General features: G+C 49.7%; 1 non-coding gene across 1 annotated transcript; it reads left to right on the plus strand.

Annotated features, from left to right (window-relative positions):
- Window positions 1–1,373: 1,373 nt before the first annotated feature.
- Window positions 1,374–1,514, plus strand: LOC120097982 (small nucleolar RNA SNORA48). Its single transcript, XR_015642062.1, has one exon. It is a non-coding gene; the product is annotated as a small nucleolar RNA SNORA48 (small nucleolar RNA).
- The last annotated feature ends 6,059 nt before the right edge of the window (window positions 1,515–7,573 follow it).

A 7,573-nucleotide genomic window follows, 5' to 3' on the forward strand; every position in this document is an offset into this window, starting at 1 on the left:
GAAAAACTGAGACAGTAGAGGCACAACCTTGTTGGGACATCCTCCCTTTCCCTTCTATACCGTGCTCTCCGTCTTGGAGCCACTGGTCCCTCCAGCCTCCGCTAGTCCTCCAGAGACATTCGTGAAAGAGATTGGACCCCTTAGAGGATGCCACTGTCCACTTGGTAAGAGAGCCCTTCCAGGCTCCCACATTGAAAACCCCAGCAGTGTCAGCAGAATGAGAAAGTTGGGCATTAGAAAGAAAAAAAAAGAAAGAAAGAAAAAAAAAAAAACAAGGCCAACTAAAGGATCAGCTAAAGCGCATAGCTGAGAAAGAAAAACAGAAATGGCAAGTTGAAACTGAAGAGAATGGCGGAGCAGATCCTCAGAAAGATCCTGGGGTACGCAGGAAGGCAGAGAGGGTCAGGGAGGGACTGAGCAAGGAGTGCGGTGATCTTACATCCAAAGAGATGGTACCTTGCTATTCATGTATACATTTTTTAAAATGTTGCCTTTTATTTAACTTACAACAACACAGTAAAATAATTATCATACAACAAACAAAACCAGTATGTCTGACAAACACTAGTCATTTCTTGATAGTGGCGATAGGGCTGTGTATTCACAGGGGGCTGGCCCGGGAGACCCTGCTTGGCTACCATTCGTGTGTCCTTATAATTCCCCTTATAGGACCGCTTAGCTTGTAGATTTAGAATCGGCTTCTAAACTTCCCAAAACAGCTGAAACGGCCCCTCAGACTCAGAAAGTGAGACATAAGGTTTATAGTGAGACAGGTATGATAAACCAGAAAGGGGGCCAGAGAGATGGCTCAGCAATTAGAGGCATTTATTTCTCTTCCAGAAGACCCATGTTTGATTTCCAGCACCCACACGGGAGACTAACCCACCACAACTCCAGCCACAGGGAAGCCGATGTCTCTGGCTCCTGATGCCTGCACTCACATGCACGTAACTTCCCTTAGCCACACACAGATATGTGACTTAAATAAAATAAGCATTTTAAAGGAGTCAGAGAAGACGGTAGCACGGACGTAGTAGTTCAGAGTGTGTGGGCTGTGCTCTGAACTGTTTTCAGGCAATTAGGGAGGAGAATGCTGTCTCACAGCCATGCGAGTGTCCCTGATAACCCATCTCACATAGGCATTTAAAGTCATGTGTCTAAAATACAGACCACCCCTCTATGACACTGTTTCCATTAAAGGTCCCAAGGCCAGGGGAGAGGTTTCATTACAATTACCTTAAAACTTTGGCCAGACACCATATCTCATGCCTATTCTCCCAGCACTCCGGAAAGTGATGCTGGCAGATCACTGCGGATACAAGGCCAGCTTGGGCTACATCATAAAACCCTGTCTCAAAAAATAAATAAATATGTACCACAGGCAATGGGCAAAGAAACGCCTTGGTGGTGATGCTCTTCTCTCGGTCAGGGGTAGAGCAGATGGCAACCCTTTGTTCGTCCTAGCCTGACGCCTGTCTTGGTGACCAAAGCTGTTTTATGCCTAGGACACATAAAAATTAAATCAAATCAAATCTAGGCTGCACAGCGCGGAAGGAGAAAGACAGAGGCCTGTGGACCATCATGCCACCCGCAGACCCGCCCTCCAGTTCACAGCACAAACGAGCCACAGACAACCGCTTGCTGACGCTGACGCACCACTCAGCCTGGATGGAGGATGTCACGCAGGGGCCCGCCAGCCATGTTCCCAGCCTGCTGTTGGAGCCATAGGCAAGTATGTGGTGGTCAGATGGGAGAGAAACTCGAGTGGATCATGAAGCTTGATCATCACGAAGATGGAATTTGGAGACTCAAAGGAAGGGAGGTGTAGCTTCTTGGGAGTGGCCAGCCCCGCCACCAGGGCCCATGGTGAGGTCTCAGCCTGAGATGCCGCTGAGGGCCGTGTCTGAGTTCATGATCCAAAGAAGCAGGAGTCAGTGCTGATGTCCAAGGCTCACTAGAGAACACGGGAATGTCACTGGTCCGGCAGTCTCTGGGAACACCGGCATATCCAGGTGACTGTGCTGTACTGGCCCTGACCTGACCGTTACTGGATGTGGCACTGTGGAGACCTGGCCCCATCTCACACCACAGAGCAGGTCCTGTGCCTCACCCAAGCAATACAGTAGAGCTGGCTCTGGTCAGGTGACAAGGGTGAGCCAGCCCCAAGAGTGTGAGAGCTGGAGCGCTACCCTAGCCCCGCATAGGCTGCAGCACTTGGGAGAGTGGGCCCCATGCCTTGACGGGGCAGCATGTGGACATGGCTCTGGATGCATGGGTACAGGTGAGCCAATCCCCTAACTCACCCCCACCCACCCCGGCATGAAAGCATGAGAGCTGTCACCTGCTGATGGCAGCACTGGGTGTCCTAGCCAGAGCAGTGCTGGAGAGTTCGCCCTGGTAGTAAGGATCAGGGAGAGCCAGCAGGCTGAGCAGCTCAGCTACCACCCAGTCCCAGAGATTGTTAGCATTTTGTCTAGGCTCCGCCCCACCGTTACCTGGCAACAGCCAGGTGTGCCTGACTCACTATAAAAGGGGCTGCTTGCCCCCTCCTGCTCTGTCCTCTCACTTCCTTTCCCCTCTCTCCCTCCACCTGCTCATGGCTGGCCCCTCCTCCTCCTCCTCTTCCTCTTCCTCCTCCCCCTCCTCCTCCTCCCCCTCCCCCTCCCTCTCCCTCTCTCTTCCTCCCTCCCTCTCTCTCCATTTCTCTGTCTCTACTACCCTCTCAAGGCCCCTCCCCATGCCCTGAATAAACTCTCTTCTATACTAATACGGTCCTGTGTCTGGGTGTGATTGGTCCCTCAGGAGGAAGGGATGCCTCAGCATGGGCCCCGAGGAGGCACCCCCTTCCCCCACACCTGACTACACATCCACCAAAACATATTCCCTCTCTCCCCTGTCTCTTTATAAACACAACAGAGATGGCCCATCCCCAAATCTATTTCATCTGCAATCGTTGGGACACATGAAAGGGCCAGGCCTTCCAGAGCTGCAGGATCTCCATGACACAGGGCAACAACAGGATAACTGGGAGGAGTCCCCATGAGGATCCAATAGCGATGTCATAGAAGCCAGAAATCTTGAACCAGACCAGTAACTCATTGCAGTGAATGTTTGCAAGTGAAGACATGTGGACAGAGGGATGTACTGTGGTGCATGCTGTGACACGCTACAGCGTCCATGATGGGATGGTTTCTGTGCTTTAGTGGTGGTGGTGGTGGTGGTGGTGGTGGTGGTGGTGGTGGTGGTGGTGGTGGTTTGTGTGTTTTTTATTTTGGGGGAGCGTTGGGATCAACTTCCCTCACACTGTGAAGGTATGTCGTCCCTGTATTTTCAATTGTTAGTTACTGGGCGGGCAGAGAGCTAAATGCTCGCCGGAGTTTGGTATTGACACTTCTATGGCCCAGCACCGGTTTTCTGTACGAAAATGCTTGTACTTCCTCGCCTGCCCAAGAGAAGATTCTGTGATATTGTATTAAAAAGTGACCTGCAGCGGTGACGGTCAAGTAGTCCTCCATGCCAAAGGGCAACCCTAAGATACGGATCAGCCTCATCTCACTGCTGATTAGCTCAGACTAGAATGGGTTTTTGCATAATAAAGGGCTGAGGGTAGGAATTGGGGCAGGAAGTGTGGGAGCGGAACTTCCAGACAAGCTTTTACTCAGTATGGGGGTAGGACTCCGGTGAAACGGTAGAGCCTGGGAGACAGCAGAGAGACCAATGGAGCAGGAAGTAGGCAGTGAAGGCCCCTTGGAAAATCTGGATGTCGGAGAAGTCAGGATAAGTTTACACAGAGAGCTGAGATACTGCCCCAGAAAAAGCCCAACAGCTTCAAACTATATGGACGCCTCTGTGTCTTAATTAAACCCCCAGCGAGATCTTTGGAAGCCCCACCATAGTAGGGAAGAAGGTTGCAAGGGCGAAGGGCAGGGATAAGGACTGGGGTACAAAATGTGTAACTCACAAAGCATCAATAAAAAGGTTTTTTAAAATAAATAAATATGTCACCAACTTGGAAATTTAGGGAGTGGCTTACAATGCTGGTGACCACAGCATTTCACACACAGAACTGAGCCCCACCCCGTCATCTGTGGAGGAATCTTTGCCCTTGTGCTCTTGGTTGACGATTCTGAAAAGATGGCTGCCTTCCTGAGGTTTGCCCTTTAGCGATGGCTTCCGTACTATCACCGCAGTCCGCTGGCATCTCAGCTGTCACAGGGTGGAGGCAGCAACTTTTTAGCTCTTGGGTGTCCTCTTGAGTTAAAAGAAGAAGGGGGGGGGGGGGTTGGGGATTTAGCTCAGTGGTAGCGCTTGCCTAGGAAGCGCAAGGCCCTGGGTTCGGTCCCCAGTTCCGAAAAAAAAGAAAAATAAAAGAAGAAAGGGGCGCCCCACGCTAGCCTATCCAGATGACCTTTCCTCCAAGCAGGGTCTCCGCATCGCTCTGAGGGAATAGGGAGTCAGATAGCCCCTGACAGGCAGACAGAAAGGAGGCCATAAATAAGCAAGAAGGCATACTCCTGGCTCGGTCTCCACCTAGGGCAGACCTGGCAGGCTTCCATTTACCCGCAGTGGGCCCCCTTTCAGCTGTCCTTGTGAACAGGTCCTGGACATGAGATGTGAGACAATGAACCCACTCTCTTTGTCTAGGCTGACCAATGTAAAATGGAGGACACCTATTCCAAACCACCAAAACCACTTAAAACTCTCAGCCTTGGGGGTGGGGGGAGTTTTAATTTTCAAATCCACTTTCCATGTGATAAGAAGTCTTTCACTCTCTGCTTTAGTGTGTGGGTGCGTCTTCTCTTTCAATAAAATCTGTTATCGGTTGCTGCCGGCTGTCCCTGAGATTTTTTTTCCTGCCTTTTAATTCTTTGATCAGCAGAGAAAACAAACTCCATCAGGACCCCCAGATAGTAACGATTTTGTATTTGTCTTGATCGCTAAACTGGGTTTCCAGGTTCTGGTGCAAACCATGCCAGTTCGTTTACTGGTCTCAACTTGATCCTCTCTGGGCACAGGAAGATTTGAAAGAGTCCTCCGGTCACAGTATTCTCTTTTTTTTCTGGAGCTGGGTACGGAACCCAGGGCCTTGCGCTTGCTAGGCAAGCGCTCTACCACTGAGCTAAATCCCCAAACCCACAGTATTCTCTTTTAACCCACCCACAGTTAAGTGAGCAACAGACCCGGGAAAAACCGCAAATGTCTGTGGCGCACATCTACAGCCGTTCTCACTCACTCAGAGTGAGATTAAACAAAATGAAAAAGAATTTGTCTCTGTCTATCATGAGACAAAGGTATAAAAATATCTCAGACCCGAAGAACAGGAAATCAGTAGAAACCAAAGCAGGATGAAGTAAACCCACTGTGAGTCAGAGCTGACCACGTAGCCATTCGACTTGGGGACACCAACTGGATCATTTATGACAGTCCCTCCTGTACGGAAAGTTATAATAATCTCTGTTCTCTTGGCTTAATCATTGCGATGGCTACTCCGTGCTGATTTGACACAAGGGAGAGTCGTAAGAGGGAACTCCAATTGAGAAAATACCCCCACCAGATAGCACCGCAGGCAAACCGCAGACACATCTTTTTTAAAACATGAGGCCATTGTTTAGTGTAGTTTTGTTTGTATGAGGCAGGGAGACAGAGCATCCCCAGATCTGCTTCAGGCAAAGAGAGGTTTCTTTGACCCAGACTGTGGTTGCCTTCTACACTGCGTTTGCACTGACTGTACCACACTTCCTCCTAAGTGTAGCCACAACAAAATTAATAGGGCTGAAGTGACCGTCTCCCTCCCCTCCCCCCTCCCTCCCTCTTTCTGTTCCTCTTGTGCATGTGCTCTCTCCCTCCCCCCTCTGTCTCTCTCTCTGTCTTTGTCTCTCTGTCTCTCTCTGTCTCTGTCTCTCTCTGTCTGTCTCTCTGTCTCTGTCTCTGTCTGTCTGTCTGTCTCTCTCTCTCTCTCTCTCTCTCTCTCTCTCTCAACTTGAAGAGCCATTGAAAGGGGGTTGCTCTGGTTACCATTAAATCAGCCTAACCTCATACCCTTTCGCAAGTATAAGATTAATTCAAAGTGATTCTGATTATACCCAGCCCTGATCAAACCTAATTACAATCGGATGCAGGGTCCCCATCCTGGTAGTGTCTATGTAATGGAGCCTGTATTCTAGCCGACCGTGTTTTGTTAATGAATAGGAGCGGTAAGAGGCTTACACATTGTCTCCCGTGACCGCCCAGCATCACGGGAGCGCACTGCATTGATCAACGCACCAAGGCAGTCATTATCTATCATTCTGTCTCATAATTAGCCAACACCTGGCACAGGGGCGGTCGGGAGCGCTGTGCTCCCAACTCCTACCGTGCACCAAGTCTGTTTTCTTTCACTGAAGGAAGAGGATTCTGAGGGGGGCTTGGGGGAGGCTTAGAGATTCTGTTGCTGTTTTAAGTCTCTTCGTTGTTTGCAAGCAGAGATCACAGCAGAGCCCTTGCAAAGATTAGGTTGGGTAGAACTGGACTATTCGATCTCGTCTTTTTACTTTCAAGAGAACTTGGCAGACCAAGTTCCCCCCGGGTCTGGTAATGTTTCCAGATGAGCAAGACCATGAGGTCCCACAAGGGCCAAAAAACGGCTACATTGCCATCTTCTCAGCAACAAAAGACCTAAAAAAAAAAAAATCTAATTTTGCTAACCTGCCTATGGCTTTCAGCTCTCTTATGACTTGGAGGCTTATTATGGTGCTGGCCCCACTTCAAGAGATAGTGCAATTTGCCTTGCCATGGTAGTGTTGTTGATGATGGTGTTGGTGATGATGGTGATGATGGTGGTGGTGGTGGTGATGATGGTGATGGTGATGATGGTGATGGTGATGATTTTTTTTAAAGATGTATTCATTTATTATATATAAGTACACTGTCACTGTCTTCAGATACACCAGAAGAGGGCATCAGATCTCTTTACAGATGGTTGTGAGCCACCATGTGGTTGCTGGGAATTGAACTCAGGGCCTCTGGAAGAGTAGTCGGTGCTCTTAACCACTGAGCCATCTCTCCAGCCCATGATGATGATTTTTAATCTTGCATAACTTAGTTCACTCGAGATCATCCATTGAAGGAAAGAAAAATGTATTAAAGATCAGCATGGGCCCCCAGGACAGAAGACACTGCCTCTCAGTGGCACTGGGTCTATTTTGTACCTAACAAATCAGCGTGGTTTGACCGGTCTGATGCCTCCAAACTCGGTTTAGACTGGGGTTCTCGGCAGCCCCCTCAAAGTCAGCTTTTCACCCAGGTCACCAAAGGACAGGCAGGAATCAGAGACAATTTGGATTAACTTCAGAAAGCAGCAATCAGACTCACAGGTTCCCAAGAAACACGCCTGAGTGCCACATGGACCGTGCTTCACATCGTTCAGCCTCTGACCCCAGGTGCTGGCAGGAATGTGACCTCAGCCTTCTGTCACAGCATCAGAGACAGACCCCTGAGCGCTGACTGTGAATATCTGAGCCAGGAAGGCTAGGGCCTTCCCATGGGAAAGAGGAGGAAAAGGAGGAGAGGGAGGAGGAGAGGGAGGAGGAGGGGG

Source organism: Rattus norvegicus, chromosome 17 (genome assembly GCF_021556685.1).
Source record: "Rattus norvegicus strain SHRSP/BbbUtx chromosome 17, alternate assembly SHRSP_T2T, whole genome shotgun sequence".
In the NCBI taxonomy this organism is placed as follows: domain Eukaryota; kingdom Metazoa; phylum Chordata; class Mammalia; order Rodentia; family Muridae; genus Rattus; species Rattus norvegicus.